Raw genomic sequence first — 24,547 nt, 5'->3', positions numbered from 1 at the left:
ATATACATCATGTAAGGAATAATGATAAAAAGATAACAACAAAAGATTTCTACACAGATCCACCAAAGCAAGTTCAGAGGCATAATAACATTATAGAAAATATATACCACAATATAACTGGATATTATATATACTGCTTATATAAATAACTGAATTAGATTTTAGGACTTAGTGAAAATTAATGTACTATGTATGACTTACTAAAATAAATTTCCTGCTGACTCAGCAACAGGAAGATTACCTGTTTGACACAGAGTACAAGAAATATAGTACTGGGTATAGAAATGATATATTTTTTTTCTTTTAAAAAATAAAGTTATATTTATGACCAGAAGTTTTATAAACTCTATATATTTTGCAGCTGCTAAACACTAGAATGATTGCTTAAGGTACAATATTTTTAAGGTGTAAATTAGGTTTTTAATGTTGTCAAAAGTTGTATTCATACTTTTAGATACACAAGGGCAATTTTTCATTCTCGGAAAAAAATGCACCCACTACTTATTAAATTCAACATTAAAACAAAACAAAACAAACAAACAAACAAAAAACTATGATATTCGCATTCAGTCTCATCACTTCATGGCAAATAGAAGGGGAAAAAGTGGACTCAGTAACAGATTTTATTTTCCTTGGCTCCAAAAATCACTGCAGATGTTGATTGCAGCCATGAAATTAAAAGACATTTGCTCCTTGGAAGGGAAGCTTTGATAAACATAGACAACAATAAATAAACAACAATAAAGCAGAGACCTCATTTTGCCAACAAAATTCCAAAGAATCAAATCTATGGTTTTTCCAGTAGTCATGTGTGCATGTGAGAGTTGTACCATAAAGATGGCTAAATGCTGAAGAATTGATGATTTTGAATTGTCGTGCTGGAGAAGACTAATGAGTCCCTTGGAAAGCAAGGAGATCAACCCTAAATATTCACTGGAAGGACTGTTGCTGAAGCTGAAGCTCCAAAACTTTGGCCACCTGATGCAAAGAGCTGACTCAAAAGACCTTGATGCTGGGAAAGATTGGAGGCAAAAGGAGAAGGGGGTGAAATAGGATGAGATGGCTAAATAGAATCACTGACTCAGTGCACATGAATTTGAGGAAACTCCAGGAGATAGTGAAGGACAGAGGAGCCCGACATGCTGCAGTCCATGGGGTCACAAAGAGTCGGACACGACTTAGTGAGTAAACAAGAACTTAACATATATAAACATGAAAAAATAATTTTCAACTTCACATCATGACAAGAAGGAAATGATAGTGGTTGTTATTGCTTAAGTAAAGGCAGGTAAAATGAATTTACATCAGCTTGTTGAATTTAATTATTTTATTTTTTCTGGAACTGACTGTCAACACTTTTATCACTCTCTACTACAGTAATATTTGAGCATTTAGAAGACAGTTTTGGAAAATTTAGTTAACCTACTTATTAAAAAGTAAAGTTTTCAAACTTTAGAATTATCTATTTTTGAAATATTATAGCACATCTCAACAAACTGCAGTCCACTGAAAAATAGCATTCAGATAATGTGAAATTGGAAGAAGACACAATATTGGAGAAGATACATCTAGGATTTTTGAAAGATAACTCTACTTCAAGCTTATACATATACATAAAGTTATATACACACACACACACACACACACACAAAGTTATACATATACATGGGGCTTTATGATGCCTCAGTGGTAAAGAATCCACTTGTGATGTAGGAGATGCAGGTTCAATCCCTGGTTTAGAAAGATCACCTGGAGAAGGAAATGGCATCCCATTTTACCACTCCAATATACTTGCCTGGGAAATCCTATGGACGGAGGAGCCTGTCTGGCTACAGTCTATGGGGTCACAAGAACCAGACACAACTTAGCAACTAAACCACCATACATATACAGAGACATAGACATATATATATAAAACAGTTATACATATGCATATATAACATATATGTATGTGCTTAGTTGCTCAGTCATGTCTGACCCTGCAACTCCATGGACTATAGCCAGCCAGTCTCCTCTGTCCATGGAGATTCTCCAGGAAAGAATACTGGAGTGGTTTACCATTTCCTCCTCCAGGGAATCTTCCCAACCCAGGGAGTGAACCCAGGTCTCCCACAATTCTTTACCGTCTGAGCCACCAAGTTGTGTCTGACTCTTTTGCGACACCATGAACTGTAGCCCGCCAGTCTCCTGTGTCCTTGTGATTTCCAGGTGGAATACTGGAGTGCGTTGCCATGGCCTCCTCCAGGGGATCTTCCCAACCCAGGGATCAAACTCAAGTCTCCCACGTAGCAGGTGGATTCTTTACCATTTGAGCCACCAGGGAAGCCATATGTATACATGTATAGCTCTCTCTCTCTCTGTATAAACACACACACACACACACACATATTTAATTTTTTTTTTGTGTGTGTGTGTGGTTGTTTAGTCACTAAGTCATGTCTAACTCTTTTGCAACACCATGGACTGTAACCCACCAGTCTCCTGGGTCCAAGGGATTTCCCAGGCAGGAATGCTGAAGTGGGTTGCTATTTCCGTCTCCAGGGGATCTTCCGGACCCTGGGATTGAACCTGTGTCTCCTGCATTAGCAGGTGGAGTCTTTACCACCTAGCCACCTGGGAAGGCCCATATTTAAGCTCACCTGACTACTGAATTGGGGCCCTGAAATTTTCTGGCATCATAATCTAAGTAAAATAAAAGAAAATGGAAGTATCCCAGGAACTGTATTGTACAGTCTAAGAATGCAAGCCCTGGGAGAAGGGGGACTCATTGATAAACCTCATGACCATTTTTGTTTTCTTTCTGTAGAATATTTCCAAATAACTGTAGAAAGCTGAAGTCCAATTAGAGTCTGATGGTCCTGCTGAGTTGAAGAATCAGAGATCAGGGTTTGTAGATACAGAAGGGGCTGAAATTACTGGAGTATAGAACTGGAAAGGGAATGTTCCCTCTGTGACTCCTTGGCTGGTCTAGGTTTGCATGCACAAAATAAAACTATACAATACTTGCTGCTGCTGCTGCTGCTAAGTCGCTTCAGTCATGTCCGACTCTGTGCGACCCCAGAGACGGCAGCCCACCAGGCTCCCCCATCCCTGGGATTCTCCAGGCAAAAACACTGGAGTGGATTGCCATTTCCTTCTCCAATGCATGAAAGTGAAAAGTGAAAGTGAAGGCACTCAGTCGTGTCCAACTTTTCACAACCCCATGGACTGCAGCCCACCAGGCTCCTCCGTCCATGGGGTTTTCCAGGCAAGAGTACTGGAGTGGGGTGCCGTATACAATGCTTACCAGAAAGCAATTGCTATAAGGTTAAAATGAAACAGAGATATTGTAGGACCAATGTGGTACAATGGAGATCTGCCTTCGGATGGAGAGAACTCCTTAACACTAGAGCCAACTGAGAAAAAGAAAGACTTACCTTTAGGAATAAGGCTGTTTTCAGGAGTATAGACTACTCCACACCTACCCTAAAGTGAAAACAAATTCAAGTGATCTAAGGAAAGACCAAGTTTGGAAAGACAAAGTTTGGAGTTTGAATCCCTGGCTTATTTATTCTTTGTTCTGAGAATATGTATTAATAAAACTGTGCTGAAAATCATGCTTCTCCAGAGCACTTCCCCAGAGTGCTCTCTCTTTATGTGTGTGTGTGTGTGTGTGTGTAAGCACTTCCTTGCTAGTCTTCAGTTTGACTCAAATAAAGCTCTTTCTATTCATGTTATAGTTTGTTTATTGATTGCTTTTGTCAACAGAGGTAATCAACAAGTTATTGAACTGGGTAATAGAATAAAAATCTTCAGAGGAAGAGAATAGATACAGTGTATCTTTAAATCATAATTAATGTCTAAACTTAGGGCTTTCCACATGACACTAGTGGTAAAGAACCTGCTTGCCAATGTAGAAAACATTGAGATGCGGGTTTGATTCCTGGGTTGGGAAGATGCCTGGGAAGAGGGCATAGCACCCACTCCAGTATTATTGCCTGGAGAATTGCATGGACAGAAGAGCCTGGCGAGCAACTGTTCATACACACACACAGAAGTCGCTCAGTCGTGTCCGACTCTTTGCGACCCCATGAATCGTAGCCCTCCAGGCTCCTCAGTCCATGGGATTTTCCAGGCATGAATACTGGAGTGGGTTGCTGCTTCCTTCTCCAGGGGATCTTCCTGACCCAGGGATCAAACCTGGGTCTCCCGCATTGTAGGCAGACGCTTTACCATCTGAGCTACCAGGGAAGTCCATTAAAAACACAGAAGAGTAGTAGTAAGTTTCAAAAGAATGTCAGTTGAGATCTTTTATAGATGAAATCTACTTCCTAGAAGTCAACTTGCCAATTAGGGTTGCACAAAATCAAGACATGTCTGAAACAACTAACCATTCATGTAAGCACACACACGTAATTTTTTTTAGATATGTAAAGAATGAGAAAATGCAATCCAAGGCCCAGAGAAGTTCACTAATAGGAAGGAAAAGACCCCATAAAATGTAGAAGTTATTTAATCATATGTAAAAAAGAAAAATATATTTATATTTGAAGAGTCATAGGGAAAGATGTTTAATATTCTTATGTAGAAAAAGCAAATTAAAACCACAATGAATTCTTACTTTGCACTAAAATAAAAATACAATAATACCAAGTACAGATCAAGATGTAGTGCAACTAGAAAATTCATATATTGTTCTGGGTAATGTAAGATACTATAATATGTAGAGAAGAGTTTCATAGTATCTTATAATTTTACACATACACTTATTATATTATTCAACAATTCCACTCATTGGTAGATTACTCTACAGAAATTAGAATTTATACCCACAAAAAAAGACTGTGATCAGAAGTAGTAATCAGTGATCAGAGAACAGATCTCCAATATGTGGAAAATAGGTTATTTTTGCCCATCCTGGCTCCCATAAGCTGTGTGCAAGCAGCTCCATTAACAGGTGCTCAGCTACCTGTCCCGTGGCAGGGGTGGGGGTCAGTTCAGTTCAGTTCAGCTCAGTTGCTCAGTCCTGTCTGACTCTTTTCAGCCCCATGGACTGCAGCACGCCAGGCTTTCCTGTCCATCACCAACTCCCGGAGCTTACTCAAACTCATGTCCATTGAGTCGGTGATGCCATCCTACCAGCTCATCCTCTGTCATCCCCTTCTCCTCCTGCCCTCAATCTTTCCCAGCATCAGGGTCTTTTCCAATGAGTCAGTTCTTCGCATCAGGTGGCCAAAGTACTGGAGTTTCAGCTTCAACATCAGTCCTTCCAATGAATATTTAGGACTGATTTCCTTTAGGATGGACTGGTTGGATCTCCTTGATGTCCAAGGGACTCTCAAGAATATTCTCCAACACCACAGTTCAAAAGCATCAATTCTTCAACGTTCTGCTTTCTTTATAGTCCAACTCTCACATTCATACATGACTACTGGAAAAACCATAGCTTTTACTAGACAGACATTTGTTGGCAAAGTAATGTCTCTGCTTTTTAATATGCTGTTTAGGTTGATCATAACTTGTCTTCCAAGGAGCAAGGATCTATTAATTTCATGGCTGCAATCACCATCTGCAGTGATTTGGAGACCCCCAAAATAAAGTCTGTCACTGTTTCCATTGTTTCCCCATCTATTTGCCATGAAGTGATGGGACCAGATGCCATGATCTTAGTTTTCTGAATGTTGAGTTTAAGCCAACTTTTTCACTTTCCTCTTTCACTTTCATCAAGAGTCTCTTTAGTTCTTTTTCACTTTCTGCCATAACAGTCATGTAATCTACATATCTGAGGTTTTTGTTATTTCTCCTGGCAATAACAGGTACACAGCTACCTGTCCTGTGGTGGTGTGTGAGTGGATAGTTGCTACTGTACTGAAAGCTGACACATATTGCAATTAACCACAATTTACCTTCAAGTCTTCCCCAGGAAGTTTTAAGTCTTCAATAGATTCCAGAGTTCCAAAATAGATATCTCAGACAGAATCTGTCAGTGTAATTATTGTCTCGTTGGGGAAACAGATTCCTGGTGCTCCCTACTCTGCCATATTTTCTGACCCCTTTCCCCTATATTATGGCATTTTTTACATTAAAAAAATCCATGTGTGTTAGGAATAAACTTAACATAGGTGGCATGTATTATCTACTAGGCTTAAAATACACATTTTTTGAATTTGATTTGCTAAGATTTTGTTTAGAAGTTCAATTTATATGAGGAAATAACTTTATTTTTCTTTATTGTAATGACTTTAAGCTTTTGGTATTGATGAGGGCCTCATGAAATGAATTTTGAAGTATTTTCTTTTTTCTCTATTTTCTAGAATACCTTAAGACTGATATTGTTTCTTCTTTAAATTTTGTAAGAATTTACTGATCAAGTCATGTAGATCTGGAAATTTCTTTTCCAGTAAGTATTTATTAGTGATTCAGTTGTTATCATAGATATTTAGATTTTTTGACTCTTTTTATATCATTTTTGAGTGGCTTAGTTTTTCTAATCTGTCAACTGTTTCACCCAAATTTAAATATTTGTTAAAGTTGTTTACAATATTCCTATTATCTCTTCAATAGTTTTAGAATCTCTAGTGAAGTTACCATTTTTCTTACTATTATTGTATTTTTTATACTTTTGTTTTCTGTGAAAAATCTGGCTAGAGGTTACAAATTTAATTTGTCTTTTACAACAAAAAACTTTCGGACTTGTTGTTCTCTATTATATGTTCACTTTCTATATCACTGATTTCTTATCTTGATTAATTCCCTTTTCTCATAAAATTTATGTGTTCAGTGAAATCTTCCAGTTTTTGAGATCATTCTTTTTCAATCTTTATTCCTTTGTTTTATGTCTACAAATTTCTCTTTAAACACAACTTCAGATGAAACTCACACATTTTTAGATGTTTTATACTTATTAGCATTAAAATCAAAGTATATTTTAATTTCATCAGACTTGCTCTTTGACTTTTATAGTATATAGATATATATTACCCAATTTTCAAATATTTGAGGATTTCTTTTTTATTAATTATAGAATTCTAATTTTCACTCTATTTGGGAAGCAGGACCTGTATGTTTTAATCAATTTTTGGGTTTTATTTTATGACCCAAATTTTTATCAATTTGATAATATCTTGAAGACCATTTCAAAACAATATTTATTCTGCAACTGTACTGCAGATATTTCTATAATTAAATTTGTTAAATATATTTAAATTACCTATGTGATTTAAAAAAATTATCTGCTTTAGCTATCCATAATTGAAATAGATATGTTAAAATTACCTACTCTGTGAGTTTTTTTAATTCTCTTTTCTTATTGTGAATTTTTGTTTTATAGTTTGTTCATTATATTATGCATTAATTATAGTTTTGTGGTTAATTTTTGCTTAAAGCTGTTATATAAGTATATATAATTATAAATTTTGTTTATCTGCCCATTGTATAGCAATGTGATCACTATAAAATGCACCTTTCATTTCTAGTAACACTTATTAACTTAAACTTTGACTTGTATTAATATTGCCATAAGGGATTTTTTTGGGGGGATTAACATTAGTGTGACATATTTTTTTCCATCCTTTTTCTTTCAATCTTTTCATGTTCTTATACTTAATGTATGCCTTTTACATACAATATATAGTTTAGGTTTGTTGTAATCCAGCCTGACAATCTTACTTTATTAAATGAACAGAGTCCAATTAAATTATTGTAAAGTGTAGTTATTGATATGTCAGATTGTATTTCCTCTTCTTACCCTTTGTATCTGCTTCTTCTGCATTGTATCCTCTTTTCTTTCTTATTCTCTTCCTCTCATACCTTCTTTTGTATTAAACAGATTATTTTATTATATTTTTCCCACTCTTGCAAATTATGCATTATTTAGTACTCTTGTAGTCATTAACTGATGTGCCAGTTAGTTACTGCTGTCTCTTAGTTCCAAAGTTACCCAACTATCTTATTCTCTGATGTGAGAGCTGGGATGCTACAGATGGCATGTCTTCTTTTGTCAGATGACTGCCTGGCAGTCTTGGCCATGGAGAGTGATTGTGAGGTAGAAGTAGGGGAGGGCAGTCCTTCCCCTGTTTTTTTGTTTGCTGTTGCTGTTGGCATTTCTCCAGAAATGGTAGCAGTCAGTGGCTCTAGCCTCTAGATTCTTTGAACATTGCCAGATGCAACTTCAGCATGATGTTCACTTGTACCAGTAACAGACAAAACCCCCATCTCAGAATTCAGAGTTTCTATTATATGAAGGCTCCCATTCATCTCCAAATGCATTTATTATAGTACCTAATTCATTGGTTTCTTTAAAAATTAAATGATTTAAAGCATATAAAACACTAGCATGGTAGCTCAGAAATACTATATAATATGATCTACTAGGTTCAAATGGTAAAGTGTCTGCCTACAATGCAGGAGACCCAGGTTCAATCCCTGGGTCAGGAAGATACCCTGGAGAAGGAACTGGCAACCCACTCCAGTAGTCTTGCCTGGAAAATCCCATGGACAGAGAAGCCTGGTAGGCTACAGTACATGGGGTCACAAAAAGTCGGGCACGACTGAGCGACTTCACTTCACTTCCTTATTGATATATAACAATACTTATCAGTATCTAATGTATTTATATGTATGTATATATATATATATATATATATACACACACACATACACACACACACTGCTGCTGCTGCTGCTAAGTCACTTCAGTCATGTCTGACTCTGTGTGACCCCATAGACGGGAGCCCACCAGGCTCCCCTGTCCCTGGGATCCTTCAGGCAAGAGCACTGGAGTGGGTTGCCATTTCCTTCTTCAATGCATGAAAGTGAAAAATGAAAGTGAAGTCGCTCAGTCGTGTCCAACTCTTCACAACTCCAAGGACTGCAGCCCACCAGGCTCCTCCGTCCATGGGATTTTCAAGGCAAGAGTACAGGAGTGGGGTGCCATCTATATATACACACACACACCTTGACCCTGAAAGAGATCTTCTATAAAATTAACTTAATTACATTCTAAAATAAAATCTAATCATGTGTAAATTTGTGTACTTAGTCACTCAGTCATGTCTGACTCTTTGTGACCCCATGGACTGTAGCCCACCAGGCTCCTCTAACCATGGGGATTCTCCAGGCAAGAATAGTGGAGTAGGTTGCCATTTCCTTCTCCAGGAAATCTTCCCAAACCAATGATCAAACCCAGGTCTCCTGCATTGCTGGCAGATTCTTTACCATCTGAGCCACTAAGGAAGCCCAAGCTCTAATCATATCTCATTATTAGTCATGAGAGAAACAGACACTATCATTTTTGGAATCCTCAAAGTGTTGTGATTATTATGGATTTGTAAGATTATACATTAAAAGAACAATACATATCTTTCTAAGTTCGTGAATTCATAGGTATGATAAATATATTTTCATTTAAAATTGTTAGAAAGAAAAAATGTGAGCGTGTTTAAATGTTACATATCTTTTCCAAATGAATTTTAGGACAAAAACTGTTTCCATGTGGAGATGACTTATGTCAAGACTTGATTTCAAAGGCTGGTTTGTATTCAAAGAAAACATTCATAGCAAGAATTCAGAATTCTTGCTTTAGTTATAAAACAAATTACACTAGTTGTTGAGAAAATGGTAGATCATTTCAAGGAACCTCATCTGTAGAATTAGATAAATTATTTAAGGTTGCTTCCTAATTAGGCCTAATAACATCAATAATTAACAATTCCCCAAACTCACAGCAAAAGTGCTTTATTCTTTTCAAAGGGTTTTTTTTTTTTTTTTATTTCCTTATTAGATACTCACATCAATTCTCTGAGGTAACTGAGAAAATGTTACCCTCATTTATTGGGTGAGAAAACTGAATATTGGAGATGTCTGCGGATAGTTTATCATATGAGTACAGTCATCACAGATTACAATGGAATTGGTGTTGTATTGTAGGCTCAGTGCCTATTTCATAGTCTGTGAAACATCGTAACATTTTATTATAGTCACCCTGCTTCTTTCTGAGTCCATACAGCCTATAATAACTTGTGAAATCAAGCTTACAAATGTACCATGATTAAATATAAACAACAACAAAAAAAGAAATAAGAAAACAGCAAAAACATAACCATCATGACTATGCATTGAGGGAGTTGCCATAAAGAGAAAGACTGTCAGTTGTTTAGAGAGAAACAAAAGTGTCCTCTGAATTGAAACATTGAGCATTTCTCTGGTCAACAAGCTAAAAAATAAATAAATAAGGAAAAACAAACAAAAAAGAGAACAAGAAATCAGGAAATCAAGAAAGCAAGAGAAGCAGACATTTCTAGAAAGGGAAAAAATAATGACATTGCCCAGTGAATAAACTCACTACCCATTTTCCCCTTTGAAATCAGATACAAAGCACATAAAACAGTCATAATGCAGCCAGGCAACTAGGCCTTACTACCATTAAACAAAAATAAAAATGAGTAGAAAACTATCCTTTAAATATAGCTGGAAGGTACTTGGAGGGTTGAGCACTGAGGAAGTCTTAATGGAGAAACACTGCTTATCTTTCAGCATCAGCATCATCCTCTTCTTCGTCATGGCTAATACTTTGATGTTCTAGGTTTAAAGCCAAGGGCTTTAAAAAACATTGTCCACTTTGCTTTTCATCACAGTTCCTTGAAGTAATTTGGATTTTTGTTTTTTATCCTATAGATGAGAAAATTGAGGATTAGAGAGTTTGAGTGATTTGCCTAAAGTAGTATTGCTCAGGAGAAGACAATGGCAACCCACTCCAGTACTCTTGCCTGGCAAATCCCATGGATGGAGGAGTCTGGTGGGCTGTCGTCTCTGGGGTCGCACAGAGTCGGACACGACTGAAGCGACTTAGCAGCAGCAGTATTGCTAAAAGGATTACAAAGTGGGTTCTCTCTCTCTCAGATAAAAAGGCCATCTTTCTAAGCTTCAAAACAAACTTTCTCTCATAACCTAGATCTCAAACCCTCGGGAGTTCAAAAATATGGTGGCAACTTTCAGTCACTGAATCAGGTTATTCCAGAAAGGCAGATCATCTTTAACATCTTTATACGAGACCTCATATGAATCACATTGGAATTGCCCTCAGGAAAATGACAGCCCAGTGTGAGATGACAACTGAAGTTTACCCTAAATTTATCAAATTCAGTAGTTGAATCGTTTTTCTTCATTCTTGTTATAGACTGTTCATGTACCCTGCCCACCCCTAAGAGTCATAGGTTGAAATCCTCATCCCCAGTGGGGACACAATAGGAGGCAAAGTCTTTCGGCATGAATTTTTTAATGTACTGGTTTTATTTGATGTTGAAGGCACACACACAGACTACCCTTTACAAAACATTCAGACACATAGTCTTGCTTCTGGCTTGCGAAAAGATGCTGTTCATTTTCTGTGCCTCTACTTCCAGACTGATGTTCTTATCTTCTGTTAGACTTGAATGTGACTCAATTTAGGAGTCATGAAACCTATCTGGGCCTTGGATTTACTAGGACTTTCTTGCTCTGGCCAACTGCAAAAGTGAAACCAGATCCTCAAATTCTGAGATTAGTGCATTTTTAAAGGAGACCCCAGAGAATTTTCCCAACTCATGCCATGTGAGGAAACAGAAAGAAGACAACTGTTTATGAATCAGAAAGAGAGTTATCACCAGACATTAAATCTACCAGCATCTTGATCTTGGATTCCCCATCCTCTAGAACTGTGATAAAGAAATATTGGCTACTTATACACCACAGTTTATGTTATTTTGTTGCAGCAGCCAGAATGGACTAAGGCAAAATGGACTTTTCTACTATATTAAGTGAGGAATTTAGAATACTTTTACTTTTCTACCTACTCCTGAATCTTAATTTTAAAACTTCAAAATTGTGAGCATTCATTATGATCAAATTATTCTCACATTATGTATAATTCTGGACATTCTGATTAGTGCCATAGCTGTATTAATGGCAGTTATCCAGGGCTAAACTTGTGTTTTGCTATTATTACCAATGTTATCCATATTTTTTCCTATTACAAGATTTTGTGTTTCTCAGTATTTTAATAATATTTCAAATGTATATTTATTTGTAAAGAAAGTGTTTTAGCTGATATATGCATAAGCTCTCTAATTATCTGAGCAGTTTCCCTAGAATTTTTCAATAGATATCTTTTCATCTTTGACTTTGTCAATATAGGTTTTGTTTTTATCTTTGTATCTAAGTCAATTCACTCTATAATTTTATGATCTTATTTCAGAAAAGTCATGTCTTTTTATATCATAATTCTAATGTCAAATCATTTCATAATATCTTTTTAATGTAACTTAAATTATATAAGGTTTAGAATCCACATAAGGTACTGGTGATAGAAGGTTTAAGATTTAAACCTTAAATCCTGCCTTCAAAGAATAAGCAGTAATCAAAGATAGGGCACTCAGTCCAGACAGGCATATTGACCTTTATTTTTTGCTTTTTGTTTGTTTCTTCTCTATACATTTTTCTCCGTAGATCTTCCCCCACCATATTTTTTAAAGTACCCTTTTTTTCATGGGGACTGTGATGGTGAATGTGTTAACTTGGTTGGACCACTGGGGTGCCCAGATATTTGCTCAAATATTATTCTGGCTGTGTCTATGAGCATGTTCTTGAATGAGATTGTCATTTTAATTGGTGAACTGAGTAAAACAGATTGGCTGTCTAAATCAGTGGGCTTCATCAATCAGTTGAAGGCTAACATAGAATAAAAGGCTGACTCCCAGTAAGAGAAAATTCCTCTTACTTCTCATGCTTTCAGTCTGGGACATAGGCATTTTTCTGCCTTCAGATTTAAATTGAAATGCCTGCTCTTGTTGGTCTTGAGCCTGCTAGCCTTAAACTGTAACTATGTAATGAAAAGAGGCAAAGAAGGAGGGAGCTGAGAGGGACTTATGTGACTGGCATCAGCAAACGGAAATACCATTGAGGTGAAAACTTGTGAAATCTGCAGGCAATCCATGACAGATATGTTGACTCAGATTCTCCTGCAGCAGAATTTGCTGGGTTGGCTGCTTAGCAGGTCACTGTGGCACACGATCACTCCCACGTTGGTTGCTGTGGGTAGCACTGCTTTTCCTCCTTATTCACAGTATCTCTATATGTTTCAGCTCTGCTGGTCTGATGGGTGAAACCAAAGCAGGACCTTCTTTTGGATCCCCAAAAGCTGGGGAAGCTGTTGCTCACCCCACTTTTCCTAGAGAGGATAACTCTTTCTAACTGGGAGTTTCCCTCTTGGCACTGTGTACAGTTAGCTTGCAGAGAAGGCAATGGCACCCCACTCCAGTACTCTTGCCTGGAAAATCCCATGGACAGAGGAGCCTGGTAGGCTGCAGTCCATGGGGTCTCGAAGAGTCGGACACGACTGAGTGACTTCACTTTCACTTTTCACTTTCATGCATTGGTGAAGGAAATGGCAACCCACTCCAGTGCTCTTGCCTTGAGAATCCAAGGGACGGGGGAGCCTGGTGGGCTCCCATCTATGGGGTCACACAGAGTCAGACACGACTGAAGTGACTTAGCAGCAGAAGCAGCAGCATAGTTAGCTTGGGGGATGTGATGATTACAAGCAAAATGATGCTCTTCCTTCTTTTCTTCTGTTGCACTGTGTCACTAAACTTTCTTAAGTGGAATCTGGAGTATCCCAGTTTTTTAATGAACAATTTTTATTCATGGATAGATGTCTAATGCACTTTGTGGCAGGCTGGAGGCAGGGGTTTCCAATGTCATCATTTTGGTGACATAACTCCATAAATCTCATACACATACATACACATGCACACACACACACACACACACACACATGCTCCCTATTGGTTCTGTTTTAGTGAAGAACAATGATGAGTACAGGTGTCATATTTTTATTTTGTTTTCTTTTTCTTTTCCACATTAGATAAAAGGAGAAATTTTCCCAGTCCTTAAAACTGTGGCAGCTCTCATTATCGACAGGTATGTGAGATCAAATACAATTCCTGGAGAGACAAAACGGGCTGATCATGAAGGGTGCACATGCTGTTGTTCCGATGACAGTTATACTTCTCATAGTGAATTAACCATTTCCCATTCTGAATTTATAAGTGTCTTAAGAGGTTGCTTAATATGTGTCTACCTCTGAGATATTAATGTTTTCTTGGTGTGTTGATAAAAACAGTGTGCTGAGCCAGCAAAACAAAGGGCCATATCTGAAGCTTAGTAAATTCATCAAGATAATGAATTTAACCTCCAGAGGAGTCTTGGCAGAATATTGTGTGTATTCAGCAGGCAGATGATGAAGAGGAATCATCTAATAATGGAAATGAAACATTTCTTTTTCTTTTGAAACATATACAAACAATGTAGAATGAAAAGGAAAAGAGAAAATAAGAAACAGGTGCTTAAATAGTTTGAGTAATTTCATTTATCATTTATTTAATTAAAAATTAAGTTTAAATAATCCATGAAGACTGATCTGTGTAATTATGCAGTTCATAAAAGCGTAATTAGAACTAGAATGTAGTATTCTCAAGGGAATAATTGTGAAAAATACAACTTTGTATCCCTGAAGCAAAGCACAGTATCTATCACATGGTAGATGCTTAATAAAAATTATTAAAGAGATGAATAGTTTAATTATAATTAGCTATTACAAGATTGGGTGTGTGCATGCTCAGTCACTTCAGTTGTGTCCAACTCGTTGTGAACCTATAGACTGTAGCCCACCAGGCACCTCTGTCCATGGGATTCTCCAGGCAAGAATACAGGTAAACAAATTGCTTAACTGATAAGCCATTTTTATTTATGACCTATTTTGGACATTGTCCCCCACTATTATCCTTCCCTTTGCCCCTGGTAATAAAATAACTGGACTTCAGCTGTCTATGTTGTCATCAGGAATAGAAGTCTCACTTTCATAGTTTTTCATGGTTTCTAGGTAAAAATATACTAACCAATGGCATAAAGTAGAAGTGTTCTATAACAGGTTCAGGAAATTGTTTATTACTGGTTTTTTCCTTTGGCCCTTCTATATTCATATTTTTAAATACATATATGTTGATGATAACTCTAGCCCCCAGTCTAGCCTATGAGGAGGAGACTACATCTTGGAATTCAGAGAAATGAAATTCAAAGAGACTGAATCTCTGAATACTTAATGCTATGGGATTGCCAGATGAGAAGCAAAATTCTTAATTCCAAACTTTTCTATTTGAAAGAAATAAATCTTTCTAGAGTCATTTTCAGTTCAGTACAGTTCAGTTTAGTAGCACCTAAACATGTAAAGCAAATATTAACAAATCTAAAGTGACAGACAGCAACACACTAGGGAATTTTAATATCCCATTTACATCAATGAATAGAATATTCAGACAGAAAATCAACAAGAAGTGGTCTTAAATAACACATTGAAGCAGATGGACTTCATAGATATATAGACAATATTCCATCCAAAGGCAGAACAATACATATTCTTCTGAAGGGCACATTGGGCATTCCCCAGGATAGACATACATTAGACCACAAAATGAGTCTTAATACATTTAGGAAGATTGAAATCAGATCAAGCATCTTTTCAGATGACAATTTCATGAAACTAGAAATCAATTTTTAAAAGAAAACTGGAAAATTCAAATACATGAAGATTAAGCAACATGCTACCGACCAAACAATGGGCTAATTAACTAATTAAGGGAGGGATAAATAATACCTTGAGACAAATGAAAAATGGACAATATACCCAATATTATGACTTGCAGGAAAAGAATGAGATACAGTTTTAAGAAGTAAGTGCATAGCAATAAATACCTACCTCAAGAAATAAGAAAAAAAGTCTCAAATAAAAAACCTATGGCAAAACCAATACATTATTGTAAAGTAATTAACCTCCAATTAAATAAATGTATATTTAAAAAAAAACTTAACACTACACCTCAAGGAATTATAAAAAGAAAAACAAATGAATCCCAAAATTAATAGAAGGAAGGAAATAACAAAGAGCAGAATATAAATAAATGAAATAGTGATAAGAAAGACAATAAAAAGATTAATTAAACTTAGAGCTGGCTCTTTGAAAAAATTGAATTGACATTTAATTAGACTCACAAGAAAAACAGGACTCAAATAAATAAGATCAAAAGTGAAAGGAGACTTTTCAAATGACACTATAAATATATAAAGCATCGTTAGAGATTTATAAACACATATACACCAATAAATTGGACCATCTAGGAGAAATGGAAAAATGCCTAGAAATATGCAATCTTTCAAAGCTGAATTATGAAGAAATAGGAAATTTAAATAGATTAATTACTAGTAAAGAATGGAATCAATTATCAAAATCTTCCAACAAACAGAAGTCCAGGACAAGTGACTTCCCTGGTGAATTCTATCAAATATTCAAAGAAGAATTAATAACAATACTCTTCAAACACTTTCATAACACAGGAGAGGAGAGACTACTTTTCAACTCATTTTACCAGGTCAGTATTATCCTGATACCCTAACCAGAAAATGACACCACAAGAAAAGAATATTACAAGCCAGCATTCCTGATGAAAATAGATGCAAAATTCCTCAACAAAATATTTGCAAGCTGAATTTGCAATGCATAAAAAGGATAGTGGTGTTGGATAATTTGGCCTTGGAGTATGGAATGAAGCAGGGCAAAGGCTAATATAGTTTTGCCAAGAAAACGCACTGGTCATAGCAAACACATTCTTCCAACAACACAAGAGAAGACTCTACACATGGACATCACTAGATGGCCAACACTGAAATCAGACTGATTATATTCTTTGCAGCCAAAGATGGAGAAGCTCTATACAGTCAGCAAAAATAAGACCGGGAGCTGACTGAGGCTCAGATCATGAACTCCTTATTTCCAAATTCAGACTTAAATTGAAGAAAGTAGGGAAAACCACTAGATCATTCAGGTATGACCTAAATAAAGTCCCTTATGATGACACAGTGGAAGTGAGAAATAGATTTAAGGGACTAGATCTGATAGACAGAGTGCCTGATGAACTATAGACGGAGGTTCGTGACATTGTACAGGAGACAGGGATCAAGACCATCCCCATGGAAAAGAAATGCAAAAAAGCAAAATGGCTGTCTGGGGTGGCCTTACAAATAGCTGTGAAAAGAAGAGAAGCGAAAAGCAAAGGAGAAAAGGAAAGATATAAACATCTGAATGCAGAGTTCCAAAGAATAGCAAGGAGAGATAAGAAAGCCTTCCTCAGTGATCAATGCAAAGAAATAGAGGAAAACAACAGAATGGGAAAGACTAGAGATCTCTTCAAGAAAATTAGAGATACCAAGGGAACATTTCATGCAAAGATGGGCTCAATAAAGGACAGAAATGATATGGACCTAACAGAAGCAGAAGATATTAAGAAGAGAGGGCAAGAATACACAGAAGAACTGTACAAAAAAGATCTTCATGACCCAGATAATCACGATGGTGTGATCACTCACCTAGAGCCAGACATCCTGGAATGTGAAGTCAAGTGGCCCTTAGAAAGCATCACTACGAACAAAGCTAGTGGAGGTGATGGAATTCCAGTTGAGCTCTTTCAAATCCTGAAAGATGATGCTGTGAAAGTGTTTCACTCAACATGCCAGCAAATTTGGAAAACTCAGCAGTGACCACAGGACTGGAAAAGGTCAGTTTTCATTCCAATCCCAAAGAAAGGCAATGCCAAAGAATGCTCACACTACCGCACAATTGCACTCATGTCACATGCCAGTAAAGTGATGCTCAAAATTCTCCAAGCCAGGCTTCAGCAATACGTGAACTTCTAGATGTTCAAGGTGGTTTTAGAAAAGGCAGAGGAACCAGAGATCCAATTGCCAACATCTGCTGGATCATCGAAAAAGCAAGAGAATTCCAGAAAAACATATATTTCTGCTTTATTGACTATGCCAAAGCCTTTGACTGTGTGGATCACAATAAACTGGAAAATTCTGAAAGAGATGGGCATACCAGACCATCTGATCTTCCTCTTGAGAAATTTGTATGCAAGTCAGGAAGCAACAGTTAGAACTGGACATGGAACAACAGACTGGTTCCAAATAGGAAAAGGAGTACATCAAGGCTATATATTGTCACCCTGTTTATTTAACTTATATGCAGAGTACATCATAAGAAACGCTGGGCTGGAAGAAGCATAAGCTGGAATCAAGATTGCTGGGAGAAATATCAATAGCCTCAGATACACAGATGACACCACCCTTATGGCAGAAATTGAAGAGGAACTCAAAAGCCTCTTGATGAAAGTGAAAGAGGAGAGTGAAAAGTTTGGCTTAAAGCTCAACATTCAGAAAACAAAGATCATGATGTCTGGTCCCATCACTTCATGGGAAATAGATGGGGAAACAGTGGAAACAGTGACAGACTTTATATTTTTGGGCTCCAAAATCACTGCAGATGGTGACTGCAGCCATAAAATTAAAAGATACTTACTCCTTGGAAGGAAAGTTATGACCAACCTAGATAGTATTTTAAAAAGCAGAGATATTACTTTGCCAACAAAGGTCCGTCTAGTCAAGGCTATGGTTTTTCCAGTGGTCATGTATGGATGTGAGAGTTGGACTGCGAAGAAAGCTGAGCGCCAAAGAATTGATGCTTTTGAACTGTGGTGTTGGAGAAGACTCTTGAGAGTCACTTTGACTGCAAGGAGATCCAACCAGTTCATCCTAAAGGAGATCAGTCCTGAATATTCATTGGAAGGACTGATGTTCAAGCTGAAACTCCAATACTTTGGCCAGCTCATGCGAAGAGTTGACTCATTGGAAAAGACCCTGATGCTGGAAGGAATTGGGGGCAGGAGGAGAAGTGGACAACAGAGGATGAGTTGGCTGGATGGCATCAGCAACTCTATGGAGATGAGTTTGAGTGAACTCCAGGAGTTGGTGATGGACAGGGAGGCCTGGTGTGCTGTGATTCATGGGGTCGCAAAGAGTTGGACATGACTGAGTCACTGAACTGAACTGAAAAAGGATAGTACACTACGATCACTTGAGATTTATTTTCAAGGATGTAAGGATGGCAATGGCACCCCACTCCAGTACGCTTGCCTGGAAAATCCCAGGGACGGGGGAGCCTGGTGGACTGCCATCTCTGGGGTCGCACAGAATCGGACACGACTGAAGCGACTTAGCAGCAGCAGCAGCAGCAAGGATGGTTAACGTCTATAAATCAATCAATATTCCACATTGACAAAACTGGTAGTAAAAATCACACTATTATCTCAGTAGATACAGAAAAACCATTTGAAAAAAATTCTACAGCCATTTACGATAAAACTCTCAACAAAGTGGGCATACAAAGAATATACCTCAAAACAATAATGGCCATCTACAACAAGCCCGCATGTGCCCATGTGTGCTTAGTCGTGTCTGAGTCTTTGCAAACATGTGTTCTATGCCCACCAGGCTCCTCTGTCAGTGGGATTCCCCAGGCAACAATACTGGAGTGAGCTGGCATTTCCTCCTCCAAGGGATCTTCATGACCCAGAGACTGAACCCACATTTCCTGCGACAGATTGAACCCTCCTCCATTGTCAGGCAGATTCTTTACCACTGAGTCACACAGGAAACCCAACAAGCCTGAAACTAATACTATAATCAGTGGTGAAAAGATGAAAACTTTCCCTCTAATATCAGGAACAAGTTAGGTATATCCACTCTCACCATTTTTATTCAACATAATGTTGGAAGTACTAACAAGAACAGTTAACCAAGAAAAATAAATAAAAAGCATCTAAACTGGAAGGAAAGAAGTAAAATGGTCACCATTTGTAGGTAACATGTTACGGTAATAGAAAATACAAAGAAATGTATTCAATACAATACTGAGTAGAGTTTGTAAGAATGGGGATCCCAAACTCCTTTCTGATCTAAAGAGGAAAGCAGTCAGTGTTTCTTCATTTAATACGGTATTACCTGTAGATTTTTTTATAGAAAATGTTTCCTATTAAAAAGGAATAGTTTCCTTCTGTTTCTAATTTGAGTGTTTTTATTATAGTCTGTTTTCTCAAATTAGTGATAATACCAGTAACTCCAAAAAGTATACTTGTTCATATCTAATTTGCAATATATGCATACTATGTAATATGCATACATGATACAATCATGTAATATATGCATATTATGTATATACTTACACAGATAAACAAATAGGTGTGTGAGTATACACACAAACAGATATTTAAGTTACTGCACTGTTATGGAAATAATCAGGCAGCTAGAAAAAGTTGACTTGTAACAACAGTGAGCCACATAAGTTCATTTGAGGAAACCACTATAGTCTCCAAGAACAGATCAGAATCTGAAAGTGAATAATAATCTTCAACACGAATATCAAAGTAAAGTTTTCTCATCACAAAGCCTCCTATCCCAGCCACAATCACAACTCCACAATGGTTATCTTCTAATATTAAAGGGAAAAGAAAAAGTTTAGATCTTTATTTTATATCTTAAAAGTCATACATTTAAATTAAGCAACATAACCCTAGATAAATTTGCATCATCAATTTGTCATTAACATGAATAAATCCCATGTTTTAAGCATTAATGAAAATATTATATGACTCTTAAGTAATTCATGTTTCTTATTATTTATATAGTATATTTTATCCAAGTTCAGAGCTCTTCAGAGCCATAAACTGAAGTAGACAAAAAATGATGAACATCAGCATTAGTTGCTGGAACAGAGCTCTGATTAGATCTTTGGGTAACATTACATTTTCTAAAATTACTTGCAGAATACATCATTAAAACACAATATCAGACCAAATTTTCTTACTAGAAAAGCAACCTTTTTAGTTTATTTCAAAACCAGTTTATTTCATCAAATCCAATCCCTTATTTACAGAACTATTTTTGAAGAGCTGGATTGTTGCTCATGAAAAAAAAAAATATCATCTGTAAAAACATCCATGGAAAGCTATTCTGAAGTCTTTTGATATACCGTCCTAGTATTGTATAATCCTTGTGGCTGAAAAATTTGCATTGCTATTTTATATAGCCCCATATTCTACAGTTATAGCCCAAATCTTTCTCTTCTGTCCTTTCAGATAATGGAACATATTTTATTATTGAGTCCCACATAGACTCTGATATCTCAAAATAATTGATCGCATCGTTTCCATCTTTTTTCTAGTATCTACTTCCATTTTGTTTTTTGGACAACATAAAAGAAAAGACCCAAGGTTCATAGGGAGAGAGTAAATAAGAAGAGAGTAGGTGATCTCAGCAACAACTTTGGCCTTTATCCTATGTTATTTTTATAATTCTCATTATCCTAGTTTGATCTTACTTTCAGGTCAGCTACTTTTATCTGCTTGGAAATAACAAGTGCTAAGCTTTGAGATCTTTCTAGTACCTCTGCCACTACCAGTTCCCTTCTATCTTCACTGCTAAACTGTGAGGCTCTTGGGACAATGTGGTATGTGAAGAGCAATAGCTCATATCAAAAATAATAGAAGTCAAGGGGGAAACCCAGGAAACATATGCTGCTCTGCTAAAACATGCATGCGTGTTTATGTGTGTACACTTTTAATGAGGATATTCTCACTATATATCCTCTTCGCTGCTTTGCATTTGAGGGCATTCCTTTGTGAACAAATATCTCTCTCACACTTGTTTTAATGCTTTTTATTCAAATCAAAAATTTCACTACTATTCTTTTTTCAAACTTTTGCTGTGGATGCTTACCCATAGCACTTTAATTCTTTTTGAATATTTCACAAATCAGGAAATTTCTAGCATATAAAGAAGGCCTACAAACCTGAAAAACTCATTCATTTTCATTTAACAAATAGTTAATGAGAAATTTGCTAGGTTCTGGGGAAACACTCCTGAGAAACCAGATATAGTACCCCATTTTACTTTATTTTACTGAAGTCTAGCTCTATGATCCTAACATGATTTCATTGTGCAGTCATTGGAGTAACATTTTTTTTAAGATTTCAAAGGCATTTTTCCTTTGTTATTTATTTTTGGTTGTGCTGGGTCTTCATTTCTGCTCACAGACTGTCTCTAGTTGAAGTGAGCAGAGACCTCTCTTGGTTGCAGCGCGGGGCTCACTGTGGCAGCTCCTCCTGTTGTGGAGCTCAGGCTCTAGGTACATGGGCTTCAGGCATTGCAGCACACGGGCTCAGTAGCTGTGACACATGGGCTTAGATGCTCCACGGCATGTGGAATCTTCCTGCACCAGGGATCGAGCCCATATCCCCTGCACTGGCAGGTGGATTCTTATCCACTGCACCACCAGGGAAGTCCTGGATTTGCCTTTTGACTTGTATTGTTGTGTTTGAACACTGAATTTTCCAGTACCAAGTGCCTTTGGTTTTTCTGTGGCATTCCATACTCGGAGTAGGCTCTGGAAATAAGTCCATACTCCAGCTCTTTCCCCACTGTCAGCATTCTACCCTAATCAGATTTGATTCTTCCCAACACACATCCAATAACTCTTGAAATAGTCCTCCCATTACAGGCATTTTGCAACCTAGAATGGTTTGACTTAACGATTTTTCAACTTTATGATATTGTAAAAAGTGATACGCATTCAGTAGAAATCATACTTTGAATTTTGATCTTTTCCCTAGCTAGTGATAAGCAGTAGGTTACTCTCAGATGCTGGGCAGCCACAGTGAGGCTCAGCTTTTTTTTTAGCTAGGTCCTCGTTAGCTCCTCGCTAACTTCTCACAGTCATGACAGTAAACAACCAACACACCTACACCAACTCTGTACCCGTACTCCAGTCTGTTTTTCACTTTTTGGACTGTATTAAATAAAACACAAGAGATTTTCAGCAATTTGTTATAAAGTACGCTTGGTGTTAGATGCCTTTTGCCCAAGTGTAGTCTAATGTAAGTGTTGTGAGCCCATTTGAGGTAGACGACGCTGTAGGTGAGGTGAGACCAATGAGAATTGAAAAAACTAAGATGTCTTCCAAATTTTTGTGATCATCGTATGGCAACCTATGGGTCTTCACCAGAGCTCCTCCTGCCCCTGCAAAACAGTGTCAGCTCTCTTTATTCAGTACGAATTGTTGCCCACAGAAATGAGACTTATAATTCTCATGTCCCTCATCCTTTCCATTTTTACTGGAATTATATGTTCATAGGTGACATCTTTCTGAGGTGGTGCTGAATAGCAAGGCAAAAAAATTGATAATTATAATACAAGCCTTAATCATGCAGTTAAGAGCAAAAAGATGTTTAAAAAATGTTTCTTTGCTATTACTCATAACCCTATGCTTTGGGTTAAAAAAAAGGAAAAAAAAAAAAAAAAAAAAAACCTCCCTGAGGTTTTTGCTGCATCTATCTTATAAATGATTCTCTTTGATCAAAATCTAGTGCAAGCTCTCCTTTTTTTTTTCAAGTCATAGAGGCAGTGATTTCATATCACAGTATTTCAAATCTTGACAGCTCAGTGGGAGTGAGGAAAAGGAGGAGGGGGTTTATCTAAAGGAGAGGGAAAATGGGGGAGAAGAATTCAAAGTCAGGCCAAAGATGACAGGCAAAGCATGGGAGCAGCTGCTTAAACTGTTGCTTGATCTCTTCCAGATATTGGTGTGCTGAGGTGAATGACAACTTCTAATTAAAATGGTAGTTGATTATCATGAAAGAAGTGACACAATTTATCTAAGACCTGCAACAGAAGATGAATCACTTTTATTTGTAGAAAACTCTAATTTAAAGATATGCATTTTTAGATGAACATCTGTGGTGTGTTTTTGATGGGAGATATGATAATTAAATCCTTTTTTATTTTGTTGTTGAAATGTTCATATTGTATTTTTGTCATGTATCAAATTTTATATTACCGTAAACAACACTAAAGCAAGTCCTAAAAACTCACACACGTTTACAACTTTATACAGTTTAGAATTTTTGAGTGGTATAATTAGATGCCTAGATCATGATTATATGTTCATATCTCATCATTAAATCCACTTGAATAATAATTTTCAAAGCTAAATGATCTCTCTAGTAGATATATCTATTAAAACTGATTCATAGAACTCTTGAGGGGCAAGTGTACATGACTGTCCTCAGGACACTTTCTGCTAAGTGTTTTATAACTTTTTGAGAGCTAGAAAACAGATAGCTTTAGTTTTATTCTTTTTAGAGAACATCTTTCATGCTAAGAGAAGTATTTGGAAATTATACATGTGAAGAACATGATTTTACTGTTCCAAAAGAAAGACATGCCACTATGATCTCAAATAGCTGTCTGTAGATTGGCAGAACTTGTCTGGTTAAATTAGAGAATGCCATATATGCCATTTCAATTAAAAAGCAGACATGGAAACTATAATATAAAATAATATATAATATATATGACATTCTATATACTATCTATGAGTACATAAAATATTTTCTATATTAGATACATTTCTAACATGCACAATCCTAAAAGATGATGCTGTGAAAGTACTGCAGTCAATATGCTAGCAAATTCAGGAAAACTCAGTAGTGGCCTCAGGACTGGAAAAGGTCAGTTTCATTCCAATTCCAAAGAAAGGCAATGCCACAGAATGCTCAAACTACTGCAAAATTGCACTCATCTCACACTCTAG

This window comes from Bos indicus, chromosome 29 (assembly GCF_029378745.1).
Source record: "Bos indicus isolate NIAB-ARS_2022 breed Sahiwal x Tharparkar chromosome 29, NIAB-ARS_B.indTharparkar_mat_pri_1.0, whole genome shotgun sequence".
Lineage (NCBI taxonomy): Eukaryota > Metazoa > Chordata > Mammalia > Artiodactyla > Bovidae > Bos > Bos indicus.
The sequence above is the reverse complement of the archived record's forward strand: the minus strand, read 5'-3'. Positions refer to the sequence as shown.